General features: G+C 36.9%; 2 pseudogenes; both read left to right on the top strand.

Annotated features, from left to right (window-relative positions):
* The first annotated feature begins 279 nt into the window (after positions 1-279).
* LOC100520293 (olfactory receptor 9G19-like) lies at positions 280-1,230 on the top strand (annotated as a pseudogene).
* A 9,037-nt stretch (positions 1,231-10,267) lies between these two features.
* LOC100520122 (olfactory receptor 9G4-like) lies at positions 10,268-11,214 on the top strand (annotated as a pseudogene).
* The last annotated feature ends 3,834 nt before the right edge of the window (positions 11,215-15,048 follow it).

A 15,048-nucleotide genomic window follows, 5' to 3' on the forward strand; every position in this document is an offset into this window, starting at 1 on the left:
AGGAGGACAACTAGATTAAACATATATGGCAACACATATTGTATTATATACATAATATCTGATCTTTTAAGGCACCATAGAATAAGTTCCCAGTTTTCCAACAGGAATTGTACCCAGTTCAGCATAAGCATTTCTTAAAATGAACAGTGTATAGACATCCATTGGATTATTTCAATGATCTCAAATGGCAAATGATGGGGAAACTGATCTGCTAATACCTTAAGTCATGACCTACTGATTAATCTTTTCACAGAGAGGAACCAAAGAAACCTAAAATCAATGGATGAAAAAAGTTTCACCGCAGTGAATGAGTTTATACTTTTAGGGTTCACGACAGACCTGTGGTTACAGAGTGTTCTCTTTTACATCTTCCTCAGCATTTACATCATCACTCTGTTGGGAAACATCACCCTCATTTCTCTTATCTGTGCTGATTCTCAGCTCCACACACCCATGTATTTCTTCATTGGGAATCTGTCATTCCTGGATCTCTGGTATGCTTCTGTCTATGCCCCCCAAATCCTGACGACCTGCATCTCTGATGACAAAATCATCTCTTTTGCTGGCTGCCTAGCTCGGTTCTTCTTCTCAGTGGCCTGGTCTATAGTGAATGTTACCTGTTGGTTGCCATGGCTTATGACCGCCATGGGGGCCATCTCCAACCCCTTGCTTTATTCCCAGGCAATGTCTCCAAAGTTATGTGCCAGTCTTGTTGCAGCTTCATACTTTGGTGGCTTTGTGAACTCAACTATCATCACCAGTGAAACATTTACCTTGAGCTTCTGTGGAAAGAACATCATTGATGATTTCTTCTGTGATCTGCCACCCCTTGTCAAGTTGGCTTGTGATGTGAAGGAAAGTCATCAGGCTGTGCTCTATTTCATACTTGCCTCCAATGTCATCACTCCCACCGTGTTTATTCTTGCTTCCTATCTCTTCATCATTGCTGCCATCTTGAAGATTCGCTCTACCCAAAGTCGCCTCAAGGCATTTTCCACTTGTGGCTCTCACCTGACATCTGTCACCTTGTACTATGGTTCAGTTGTCTTTATTTACTCCTGACCAAGTACTAGCTATGCCCTGGAAAGGGATAAAGTGGTGTCAGTGTTCTACACAGTGTTGATTCCCATATTGAATCCCTTGATCTGTAGCTCAAGAAATAAAGATATTAAAGATGCCCTGAGGAAAATGATAGATAGAGCAAAGTATCTTAAACAAATATTTTGTTAAAAAAAAGACTCTTTTTTAGTTTTTATTTTTTGTGTCTTTTTTTAGGGCCACACCCATGGCACATGGGGATTCCAAGGCTAAGGGCTGACTCAGAGCTATGGTTGCTGGCCTACACCATAACAAGAGCAACGCCAGATCTGAGCTGCAACTGTGACTTACACCACAGCTCATGGCAGTGCTGAATCCTTAACCCACTGAGCAAGGCCAGGGATCAAACCTGCATCCTCATGGATGCTAGTCAGATTCATTTCTGCTGAGCCACAACGGGAACTCCTATTATTATTTTTTAAAAAAATTAATTTCAATGTCATGGATAACAGATATGAGCTTGTAAATCTCTGAAATAAGTAAAATGAGCAAAAGATAAAGTCATTGGATAATGTAGAAATTGCATATTACATTTGTCTTTTTAATTTGGCATTAATGTCTTTGAATATGTGTTTAAAATAAACGAGTCTGCATCAATTGGAAAAACTGCCATGCATGCTGACTCAGAACAGAGTCAAGAGCACTGCTGAGATTCTGAGAAGGTTGTAAGAGTCTTTTTTGTCTTTATTTTTAATTACACTTGACAGTTCATAAGTTGCTCGTAAGTATAGTACTATAATCTATAATATAAAATAATAACATTCATTATGGATTCATTATCATGATTAGATGGATGAAATGACTTGCTTCAAATCAGGTAATTCATAGGTGAGAAAATAAGAATGCAAACTCAGAATTGATAACTCCGGGGGTACTTATTCATTTGTTAGGACAGTGTGTTAGTTAGCAGGTCATAAGTAGAATATCTACCATAAAATGCCCTTCAAAATAAATTTATTTTTTCTTTTCTGATTTTCATATTTGTGCTTGCTCCAATACAGAGATTTCCTTGACAATATATGTATTGTCAAATAAAGCATATATATATATATACACACACACATATATATATACACACACATATATACATATATATATGAAAACAAATATTTTTATTTAGAGTCACTGAAACCTACCAATAAATAATTTCCCAATAGTTAAAAAAAATCAAGATCAAAAGAAGAAGAATTGCTGCATGAAACAGAAAGAAATGGAGATGTAGCTAGAAATAAATAAGTAGAGAGACAGAGACAGAGAGACTTCAAAAAGCTTTGCATCCAAAAGAGGATACATAGTGGAAATCTCTGCAAGGTAAAGCAGTAATTGATAGCGATTAAGGTCATGTGGGTGTTTGTATTTCTTTCTTCAGTTATATATATCTCAATTAATGAAAAATTAAGGAATGCCTTATTATGATACATTGCATCTCCTAATTTAAGTAATCTTTTTATATATAAAAATCAACATAAAAAAGTCCTAGTATTGATTAAGAAGTATGTTAGTTTCCTAAGGCTGCCATAAAAAAATACCAGATTCTGGATATTGTAAACAATAGAAATTTATTTTCCACAGTTCTAGAGCTAAAAGGCCCAGATCAAGGTGCTAGCAAGGTTGATTTGTTCTGATGCCTCTTTCCTCTGCTTGCACATGGCCACCTTCTTGCTTTCTCCTCACATGGTCTTTTTTTCTGTGCCCAAGCACCCCTCATATCTCTTTGTGTCTAAATTTCCACTTTTTGTGTTTTATAAAGGCACCAGTCAATTTGGATTAGAGCTCATCCTAGCCACCTCCTTTTCACTGAATCACCTTTATAAAGGTTCTACTTCAAAATACAGTCACATTCCAAATTTCTGGAGGTTAGGGCTTCAACATATGAACTTTGGAGTGTTATAACTCAAGCCATAGCACCAAGGATTGGTGGAAATTTTCCTGATGAATGAGACATGAAAGTATAGCCTAGGAAGATAGAGGAGCACTGGTCAGGAAAAACATGAACCACATGATAGCTTCTAGAAAAGTCTAATTAGGACAATTTGGAGAGTTTCTATTGTTAGATACATGTATGGTTATATTGTGACATAGATTCTTTTTGAGAGTCACCTTTTGATGAAATGCTGTTTATTTCATCATAACCTCATTAATGTATCTTCTCTGTACTCCGAATGAACTCTTTGGAGACTGAGGTACATGCTTCTGAGCTGTTCTGTGAAAGAGGCCCCAGAGGAAGGGCTGTTAAGGAAATACATATATTGGGTCCAACAAAGCATACCCAGACGTCAGAGGGAAGAGAGTATCACTTCCAGGAGTGCTGGTCCTGATCAAGGGTAAGCAGCGGGGATCAGTGGGAGCAAAGAGGTTTGGCCTCTCTGTGACCTGAGCTGTGGCCTCAGGCAGAGTCTGACATAGCTCTCACAGGGTCCTTGTTATGCCAACACACACACACACACACAATCCTCTAAATAGAATTCCATTAATGATATACATAACCTTCATCTAGAATTCAAGTTCAGTCTGGTGGTTACACTGGATCATCATCTATTTACTCACTAAACAGCAATGTGTGATATTTTCACTTCTTGGTACTTATTTTCAGGGGCTAGGGGGATATGTGTAGGCTTCCCAGAATTTTAAGTGCTCCAGTGTAGGGAGAAAGGGACAGAATCAAAGTTGTTCTATATGACATGTTTCAGCAGGACTGCCTCTGACATTTTCTTTGTTTTTTCATTTATTTACTTTCACATTACAATTTATATTAAATTCAGAAGTCATTTTAGTCCATCTTGATGGTTATGTGTCCTGTCTTCCTCCTTCTTTTGATCAGGGGAGTCTACTCAAGTGAAGATTTCTCCTGAATAGTTTGAGCTAGAGTAGCCATAGACAATAATTTGGAAAAAACAGCTTCATGTGTAAAGGTTGTAACCCTTTAATTGATTTTAGGAATACATAAATTCGATACCAGGAAGTGCCTTATACTTTGGGATACAGCAGTAAACAAAACAGAGGAACATTTCTGACCCATAGCTAAAGCATTCTAGTGCGGAAAAACATACAATTTAATAAACAAATGTTAGAAGATAACTGTAAGTCTTGGGGAAAATAGAGCAGAGTCTGGGCCGACTAAGAAGGATGGGGATTGTTGGTGGGAAGAGGATCTGGAATTTAAACTGGAATGATGCGGACATGCAGAAATGTCAGAAAATGACATTTGATTGGCCTTGAAAGATGAGGTTGTGAGCCCTGCAAATGTCTGGGGGATAATATTCACATGGAGGAAGAGATAGTTCAAATATCTCTGATTCTGGGGCCAGGCTGCTGTTTGGGAGAAGCAGTGAAAGTCATCAAGGTTGGAACAGAAATCAGGGGGTGGCAAGTCTTAGATGATAAGGACATGCAGGTAATAGACAGCCTTTAATCCACCATATGGACTTTGAATAACTTAAAATCAGTTGGTAGAGTAGAAGGGTTTTTGTTGTTGTTGTTTGTTTTTGTTTTGTTTTGTTTTGTTTTGTTTTTAAGAGCAATAATGATATTGCCCTTTTTTTGTGGTACAGAACCATACTGACCGATATATTAAAAACATGTTACAGGGAAATATGTATATGGACCAGTTAGAAGTATTTTTGCAGTATTCTTGGCAACATGATGATTATTTGGACCAGGTGGCATCAGTGGAGGTGGTGAGAAGGGCTCAGATTCAGGATGTGTATTGAAGGCAGGGACACCGGGGTTTCTTGGAAGTTTGAAGAGGACGTAGGAGACAGGGAGAATAGGTTGATTCCTGGTGTGTGGCTTGAGTAGAATTTACTACCTTATTTGAGAAATGAGCAGATGATCAATTTGGGGGGGGGGTGACTAGGAATTCAGCTGTAGACATGTGAAGTATTTATTACTCATCTCTTATAAATATGGAATGTTACCACTAGGAAGAGACGTAGGAAACTTTTAGTGTAGGGTTTTGTTTGTTTGCTTGTTTGTTTTTAAGAATCATAACCACCAAATCCATGGATAGGTTTCTGGGGCTTCATCATCTCTCTAAAATTTTCTTTGTTTAAACTTATGTGCAGTTTTGGATGTTGAAGAGAAAATATATTGCTTTTGTTAGATTTTCAGAGATCCAGCATTCCAAAAATTTAAAAGCAATTAATTATTTTCCTGATAATGAAATTAAGGAATATGCACAAGCTCACATGGTTGGTTTATCTGGAGACAAGTATGACCATGCAAGTCTTTATGTGAAAATGAGAATGTATTTCATCTCTCACTTCAAGAGGGTGATCATATCTGATGTCTCCAAAGATATGTGCATGAGTAAGGGTTGTTAATCTTTTCTGCACAGTATATTGTTGTGGGTGAGATTATCTATTCTTATATCTCTGATCCATTCTCTAAGGGGCTTTAACAAGCTGAAGTCATAGAAGGTGGGTGCTAGAAAAGGATTAGTCAGTTTTTCATGTGAGTGAGACTGTGTTCCAGGGAGGACCTTGGCACTCTTAAAAGCACATAGGCCTGTATCTGTTAAGTCCATGTGCCTAAGGGAGAAGCAACAAGGATTTACTGTATAACAAAGGGAATTATATGCAATATCTTGTAATAACCTATGATGGAATATAATCTGAAAATAAATGATTGCCTAGGGTGTACACCATCAAGTAACTTCAATTTAAAAAAAAAAGAAAGAAAAAGAGGCCTTCCCATTATGGCTTAATTGGTTAAGGACCTGATGATTGCTCTGTGAGGATGCAGGTTTGATTCCTGGCATTGCTCAGTGGGTTAAGGATTTGGTGTTGTTGCAAGCTGTGGCATAGATTGCAGAGGTAGTCTGGATCTAGTAGTGCTGTGGTTATGGTGTAAGCCTCAGCTGCAGCTCTGATTTGACCCCTAGCCTGGAAACTTCCATATGCCACAGGTGAGGCCATAAATAGAAAAAAAAAAAGACAAAAGAATTAAAAAAAGAAAAAAAAGAAAAGAAAAACAAATGGGTAATTATCTCTGCCTCTATTACATGACTTTCTATCCATAACCAATAAAAGTTGCATTTTAAAGCCTACCGATCTTTTGTCAAATGCATGTGAATGGGAGACAAAATAACTTTCAGGATTTTAGAAAGATTATGAAGGATACCACTATTCTGGCTTATGCTGTCTCCTTGAGGAAACTTAGCCTTACTGTTTTTTTCTCTTGAGTTCAAATTTTAAAAAAATGAGTCAGGTATTACTCATCTTTCTCAGAGTAAAAATAGCTACTGTTAGGGATATTTTCAGTTGACACACAGCATAAGTACTTATTGTATATGGCACTGGTATTTTTCTTACTTTCTTAAAAGTGATGAACTGTGGTTTGGAAGCTGTTAAAAGACTTTCCCAAGATTTCAGACCTACCAGAGGGTGGAATCAGGATTTGAACAGGATTTTCCATTTCAATTGTTCAGTTATGCAAGTCTGCCTAAGCCAGTCCCATCTGCACTCAGCTGGGTTGGCATATATGTCTGCGTTTAGCTGTTAGCACAGTGAGGACTGGTTGAAGAAGAACAAACCAACGCACATGTCTGGGGGTCAGCTTGCTGTCATCTGGGGTTGGAAAGAATGCAGCCAGATGTCTCAATATCTAACCAAGTCTTATATACCTGGTGGTGGAAGAATTCCAAAAGTGAGAAGAGAAGCATGCAGCATCTCTTGAGCTCCAGGATAGGCCTCTGCAGTGGTGCTACTTATGTTGCAAGCGATTGGCCAAAACAGATCACAAAACTCTCCCAGTTCAAAGGTTAGAATGATAGAATCTACTCTTGATATCAGGAAACCAGTAAAGAATCCCAGTCATTTAAATATATATATTTTGTTGATCATTGATTGGTGGTTAATTTACCACTTTCTCTCTTAAATATTAGAAGCTTGGTACAAAATATAAAGGTGACGCATTTCTGATACAATTTTGTTTCACACAGAAGTCAGAATGGTGACTATATGATATGGCCTTTTTCTAGAATGTTCTAAAACTTTCACCAAAATTATTTACTTACCCTTTTAAATATTTTATAGTTTCTTGTAAAAACACAGAGGGCATGCTTTCATTACCATCTAATACCTTGAAAGGATGTCTTTAAGATTTGTCTAGTATTTTGACGTTAAATTACTATATAAATATACATTACTGATTAGAAGAGAAATTGAGCCTGAGAGTCTTTGAGTCTTGTTTATTAAATAAATTCCCAGTTTATATAAGCCCTAGAAATTTTCTTAAGAAGTTTGAATGCTTCTTTGCTGCCTTTGTCAGCAGGTGATGAAGGATTAAGCATTTCAGAGAAATTCCAGTTAAAAGGAAACATTTCCTCCATTTCTATCCATTATCTGATCTACAGCCAGTGTAAACCTTGAAGATGTAAATCTGATCCTATTACTTTCTCATCATGACAGTGTTTCCATTTGTGTTGTTTTAAAGGCCAACACCCCTGCTATGGCTTCTAATAAGCTTTGTGAGCTGAGAACTCTTGGGGTCCATTCCACTTCTTCCATCGTATCTTTAGTTACCTTCTTAGTCTCTTAGCTCATCAGCCTCTGTCTCACATGAGGGATCTATGTTCTTTCATCTCATGGAAATGCTCTCTCATCTCCTGCTGTGTAGCACTGAGAACTATGTTTAGTCACTTACAATGGAGCATGATAATGTGAGTAAAAAGAATGTATGCTTGTATGTGTAACTGGGTCTCCATGCTGTACAGTAGAAAAAAAAATAATACATTGGGGAAACAAAAAATTTAAATGTATCATAGAATATTCAATAAAATAAAAGTCTCTGTTAAAAAAGAAGAGATCCATTCTATACTGGCAAGGATTCCAAGATTTTTTTTTACTTTTTTTTTAACCATAATATCATCAATAAGTCACATGTTCTCTGAAGCCACCAGCTACATTTAAATTATAGTTTTGTCCAGATAGATGGCCAGGAGGGGGATTTCTGGATCACATGGCAATTATGCTTTTAGTTTTCTAAGGAATCTCCATGCTGTTTCCCATAGTGGTTGTACCAATTTACATTCCCACCAACAATGTAGAGGAGTCTCTTTTCTCCACACACTCTCCAGCATTTGCTATTTATAGACTTTTCAATGATAGCCATTCTGACTAGTGTGAGATGGTACTTCATTATAGTTTTCATTTGCATTTCTCTAATAATTAGTGAAGCTGAGCATTTTTTCATGTGCCTACTGGCCATCCGTCTTCTTTGGAGCCATTAGCTACATTTAAAGGATTAGGATAGTTCTCTAAATAACAAGTGGAAAAACTAGACTTTAAGTGAGAAAACTTGGATTTGCATTCCAGTAACAGCAGTGTGTGCAGTTTAGCTCAAAAATAAATGTTTTATCATTTAAGTAAATCATAGCCCTCTTAGTTTTAGTTTTCCCTCACTGTCTCTGGGGGAAAGTCAACTGGCTACTGGAGCGTTAGCTCTAATGCCAGAGTGTTTTATATTATATTCCTTCTTTTAGCTTCTCTCTGAGAGCTCGGGAAAGTCAAGATATAAACCTTGAGGGATTCATGATTTTTCAGTATATCTTTGGCACCAAAAATTTGTTTTTTCCTAATATTCAACATCTGCTGTATCAAAAAATACTTTGACTATATATATATATATAAATCTCACATCAGCTAAAGAAAAGTACAGAATAAGAACAGTTTAAAAAAGAATTTTTAAAGCTTTCTTTCTTTCTTTCTTTTTTGTCTTTTGTCCTTTTTAGGGCCACACCCTTGTCATATGGAGGTTCCCAGGCTAGGGATCAAATCAGACCTATAGCTGCCGCCAACGCCACAGCCACAGCACTGCCAGATCCAAGCCATGTCTGTGACCTATAAACCTTTTTTAATAGATAAAGAAATTCAGGTTGTCAGAGGAGTACAGGACTGCCTTAATTAGGGAATGCGAGAAAAATATATTTACTTATAAGAGATGGCTTAATAGAGTTTTGTTTTGTTTTGTTTTTGGCTTTTTAAGGGGTGCAGTTATGGCATATGGTAGTTCCCAGGCTACTTGACTAGGGATCACATCAGAGCCATAGCTGCCAGCCTACGTAGCGTGGAATCAGATCCACATCTGCAACCTATACCGCAGCTCATGGTAGCAACGCCAGAACCCTGACCAACTGAGCGAGGCCAGGCATCAAACCCACATCCTCATGGATGCTAGTATGATTTGTTTGTGCTGTGCCATAATGGGTACACCAAGAGCATGTATTCTTGGTAAAGAAAATTCTGGATTTAAATACCAGCTCTGCTGTTTACCAGTTCTGGGACCTTGAAAATGTTTCCTAAACTATGTGAAGATTATAATGCTTATCTTACAAATTGTGCAAATGATGAAGTGGGTTAATTATAGGATTTAGGATGCTATCTGAATATAATGAGCAATACAAATATTTTTCTATTTGTACTAATAGTTGTGGGAGTATTACAGTGCATTGGTATTTGTGTAACTATTAACACAATGCTTGACATATAAAAAATTCCCAATAATACATACAGAACACTGAAAATATTTGAGTGCTTCCCATGTAACGATATTTGGATGGATATTTTCCTGAAATATGACCTAAATTCAATCACACCAACTGTCAGAGGTCATCATTTTGCTTAACTGTTGATGAGACAAGGTACTTGCACTTCATCAAACAATTGGTAAGTGAAGACCTTAATTCTAAAATCAGATGCTGGATATCCTGTCGTTGCTCAGCAGTTAACGAACCCAACTATTATCCATGAGGACACAGGTTTGATCCCTGGCCTTGCTCAGTGGGTTAAGGATCTGGTGTTGCCATGAGCTGTGGTGTAGGTCACAGATGCTGCTTGAACCTGGTATTGCTGCGGCTGTGGCGTAGGCCAGTGCCTATAGCTCTGACTCAACCCCTAGCCTGGGAATCTCCACATGCTGTGGGCATGGCCCTAAAAAGATGCTAAATAAATAAGTAATTAAAATAAAATCAGATCTTGACTGCATTTCCAGTGGGCTTCTCAAGTCACAGACTGAAATTATATCCTTTTTTTTTTTAAAAAAAAAGATAGTAAGGGATTAAGGGGGAAAGTCTCCTAGTCATTGTTGACTTAATCGATACCTCTGTTTATTTCTTTCACCAGAGAAGGCACTAATTTTTTCTGTCTCCTTATCATATCAGATTTTCACCTCTGTGGACATGGATGTTGGAAATCGCACTATCTTGACTGAATTCATCTTAGTGGGCCTCTCGTCAGACCCCCAGTGACAGATGATGTTATTTGGAATATTTCTAACTCTCTATTTGGTCACTTTATCAGGGAACATGACCCTAGTTATTTTAATCTGTATTGATTCCTGCCTCTACACACCTATGTATTTTTCATTGGCAACTTGTCTTTTTTGGATTTCTGGTACACCACTGTGTACACACCCAAAATCCTGGCCAGTTGTGTCTCCGATGATAAGCGCATTTCCATGGCTGGATGTTGAGCCCAGTTGTTCTTTTCCTGTGTTGTAGCCTACACGGAGTGCTATCTCCTAGCAGCCATGGCTTATGACCACCACATGGCCATCTGTAATCCATTGCTTGACTCAAGTTCTATGTCTGATTCTCTCTGTACTGCACTCATTGCTGGCTCCTACATAGGAGGGTTTTTGAATGTCATAGCCCACACTGCCAATACTTTTCGCTTGAGTTTCTGTGGCAAAAATATAATTGACCACTTCTTCTGTGATGCACCACCATTGGTAAAGATGTCTTGTACAGACACCCACGTTTATGAAAAGGTCCTCCTGGGAGTGGTGGGCTTCACTTTCCTCTCCAGCATTCTTGCCATCCTGATCTCCTATTTTAACATCCTTCTGGCTCTTCTGAGGATCCACACAGCCTCAGGAAGATGCAAGGCCTTCCCCACCTGTGCTTCACACCTCATCTCGGTCATGCTCTTCTATGGATCTTTGCTCTTCACGTATTCAAGGCCAAGTTCCACCTACTCCTTGGGGAGAGACAAAGTGGCATCTCTCTTCTACACTGTGGTCAACCCATTGCTCAACCCTCTCCTCTATAGTGTGAGAAACAAGGATGTCAAAGAAGCCTTCTGGAAAACAACTCAGATCATAAGGTCTCAAAGATGAAGTTCATTTTTTGCAGAATGCTTTCATTGCATTTTCTGAATTAGTGGCTTATAAACATGTTTGTAAACATTGCAATATTTCAAGTAAATGCAATACATTAATCTTAAAAGATGAAACATTGATAAGATCATTTTTATTGTTTATTATATTATTGAGATTAAATTATTTTAAACATGATATTTGGCTCTTTGATGTTCTGTGATACTGTAGTTGTTTCTCAGCAGTACTAGATTTTTATAAGATTTATCTGTTTAATCATCTTCGGAAGGTTGTAGAAGGAGAAAGAGGAATTAGGTCGTTTTTGTGCACATGGTTTGACGTTGACTCTTAGTGAACGAATTTTATTCTATGGGGAAATGATTTGGAATGGCTAAATATCCAGAAATCTAGTCAAGGTTTTATACACATTTAGTTTTAGTAAGGAATTCCCTCCATATTCATTCATAAAGCTCTAGATGAGCATGTAGAAAATATCTTTGTAAATAGGTATCTTCCACATCAATTTAATATTAAGTGAAATGTGTAATAGTTATTTAGATGGAAAAGAAACATACATCATTGTAAATCACGGAGAAATAGGTGCCTCTATGATAATGTATTGCCCTGAAAAAGAGGTCTCTTCCAGAGACTCAGTCTGCCATGTTTCCTTAATTCATACACCTCATCTTTTCCATAAAGAAAAATAACATCCAGTGGAACGAACTGCAAAAATGAACCAACAACCATAAGTGCAACTCTATTCTAGACACATTTTTTTCTACCAGAATATTTTAAGTACAGAGAAAATTATAGCTTCATTTTCAGTACATGAAAATGCTTTTTATTTTTATTTTTTGACAGTTTTTACACCATGGAAAACAAAGGACTATTAGTTACATATGATGAATGAGTGGCTTGTGCCATGAAGTTAGAACTTTGTTATTAAATGCTTATAGCTATTGTTGCAATGAGTACATGTATAAGATGCATTTACATTAAAAATGTAAAATGGATAACTGTAACCACTTCACCATTTGTACTAGCTCTGACATTTCTGATTTCTTTTCATATGCATTCATTAAATAGCATGTCATTGCCCTCTCTGTTTTCATCACAATATTTCTAATATTCCTTATATTTCCATTTACACAGAATTTCTGTATGTATTGGACAAGAAAGAGGAAGGATGTATTCCTCAAATATCCAAATTCAATATAACATTTTCTGTATATTCCCATAAATCTCATTAGGTAGGGAAAATCAGTGGATCAACATAGGGGAATAATAAGGTCATTTAAGCCCTTGGGATCCCAGATATAATAAATACACTTCTATTTTGCATTTAATGTGAATGCTACTTTTTAAAAACTATATTAATATTAAATTGAATCTACATTTTATAGTGAAGATTATATGCTGGTCAATAAATCAAAATGCCAATTAATTTTTTTTCAAACAGGTGTTTTTTTAATTTTTTAACTTATTTTTTAATATTTTTTTGTCTTTTTGTCTTTTTAGGGCTGCACCCATGGCAGACAAAGTAATGCCATTTGCAGCAACATGGATGGAACTAGAGACTCTCATACTAAGTGAAATAAGTCAGAAAGAGAAAGAAAAATATCATGTGATATCACCTGTATCTAGAATCTAATATGTGGCACAAATGAACCTACTACAGAAAAGAAACAAACTCATGGACAGGAGAAAAGACTTTCTGTTGCCAAGAAGGAAGGAGAGGTAGTGGGAGGGACTGGGAGTTTTGGGGTTAGTAGATACAAACTGTCGCATTTGGAGTGGATAAGCAATGAGATCCCTCTGTATAGCACAGAGAACTATATCTAATCACTTGTAATGGAACATGATGGAGGGTAATGTGGAAAAAATAGAAGGTATATAAATGTATAACTGGATCACTTTGCTGTATGGAAGAAAATGACAGACCACTTTACATCAACTACAATAAAAAATAAAAATAAACTAGCAAATATCTCATGATTTCAATATGGAAAAAAAATCATATTGTGACTTAGACCAACTAAGGGAGCCAATTTTAATTAAATACTCCTCATTATTTTCATATCCTAATTAATATATCATCCCCATATTCCAAAAGAACTGTAATTGTGTCTTTAGAGAGTGAAGTACATATTTCTGGGCTACTGGGTTGAAGGAATCCCAAAGGGCTGTTGAGGAATACATGTATAGGGTCTAATAGAGCATGCCAAATTATCAAAGGAGGGGGAAAAGAGTATCACTTCCAGGAGTGTCCTTCTTTATCCAGGGTAAGCAACTGGGATCAGGGGCAGTGAAGTGGTTTGTCCTATCTCTGACCTCAGCTGAAACAAGAGAGATACAGATTCTGTCCTGTGCTAAACACACACAGAGACACAGACACACACACACACACACTCTCCATCTTCTAAATAGAATTCCATATGTGTAACTCTGATCTAGAATTCAAGTTCAGTCTAGTAGTTATGCTGGATTATCATATATTAACTGTTATCCTGGTGAAAACAAGAGGACCAAAAAGGTGACACACTTTTTGATGCTAGTGCTTCTAGTAGATGTGCAATCCATATTGCTAGTGTGATATTTTCACTCCTTGCTACTCATTTTCAGGTGCTGGATGGATGTTGAAGCGGGGCCAGCAGAGAAAGAAAGTAGGTTGATTCCTGGTTTGTGGCTGGAGAAACTAGAAGAATCAAATTTATTACCTAATTTTAGAAATGAGCATATAGATCAACATGTGGGGCTGAAGATTAGGAAATCAGGTATAAGCATGTGAAGTTCAAAGTATTTAGTACTCATCTCTTATGATTATAGAATGTTAGCACTGGAAAGGAACTTAGGCATCTTTTAGTATTAGAATTTTCATTAAGAATCATAACCAAAAAACCTATGGATAGATTTATGGGGATTTGTGAACTCGAATTTTGTTTGTTTAAACATATGTGCAGCTATGACTGTTGGAGAGAAGGTGCATTGCCTTTGTTTAGTTATTGAAGAGATCCAGCATTCCACAAATTGAAGAGCAATGACTCATTTTCTTGATGAAGAAATTAATGAGTGTGCACAAGCTCATTGGTTGATTTTTGTTGAAACAAGTGTGACAGTGCAAATCTTGTTGTTAAAATAAGACTATATTTTCTCTCTTGCTTAAGCCAAGAGGATGGTAATGTCTGATGTCGCCAAAGATATATGCATATATAAAGGTTGTTGATTTTCTCTGCATGCTGTCTTGCTGCAGGTGAGGTTATCTATCCTTATCTTTGTGATTGATTCTCTAAGTGTTAACAGATTGGAATCACAGAAGGTTCCTGAAAAAGGCTCAACCAAATTGTTCATATGGGTAACCTTGTGTTCCAGACCATACAGGTGACTCTCTTATAACCACACAAGTGTTATGGCAATCATATCTCAATTAAACTCAGACACATACACACACACACACAGAGAAAGTAATTAGTGTCAGGCTCTGTCCCTATGACAGGACTCCTCAATCCCAGACCAGTGGACTTTGCACTCCGTTGTTCAATTGCATGTGAAAGTAACAAAAATATTAACCTTCAAGGTTTTAGGAAGAAATTCTGAAGGATAGTACCATTCTGGCTTAAACCATCTTCTGGGAAAAAAAACATGGTTTTGTTTGCATATTTTTTTCTCATGCTCAGCTTTTATAATTAAGTCAGGTATTATTCATTTTTCTCAGAATAAAAATAGCTTCCATTAGTTAGCTATATTTTCTGGTGACACACTGAGATATGCATCTTATGTACATAGCACTGATTTTTATTTTTACTTTTCTAATTGTGGAGGAATGAGGAGTGGAGGCTAAAAAAATTGCAGAGTTAC

The sequence above is a fragment of the Sus scrofa genome, chromosome 1 (genome assembly GCF_054392235.1).
Source record: "Sus scrofa isolate SSC_HxYL_T2T_F1_AM1 chromosome 1, Sscrofa_HxYL_maternal_Yorkshire_Landrace_v2.0, whole genome shotgun sequence".
In the NCBI taxonomy this organism is placed as follows: domain Eukaryota; kingdom Metazoa; phylum Chordata; class Mammalia; order Artiodactyla; family Suidae; genus Sus; species Sus scrofa.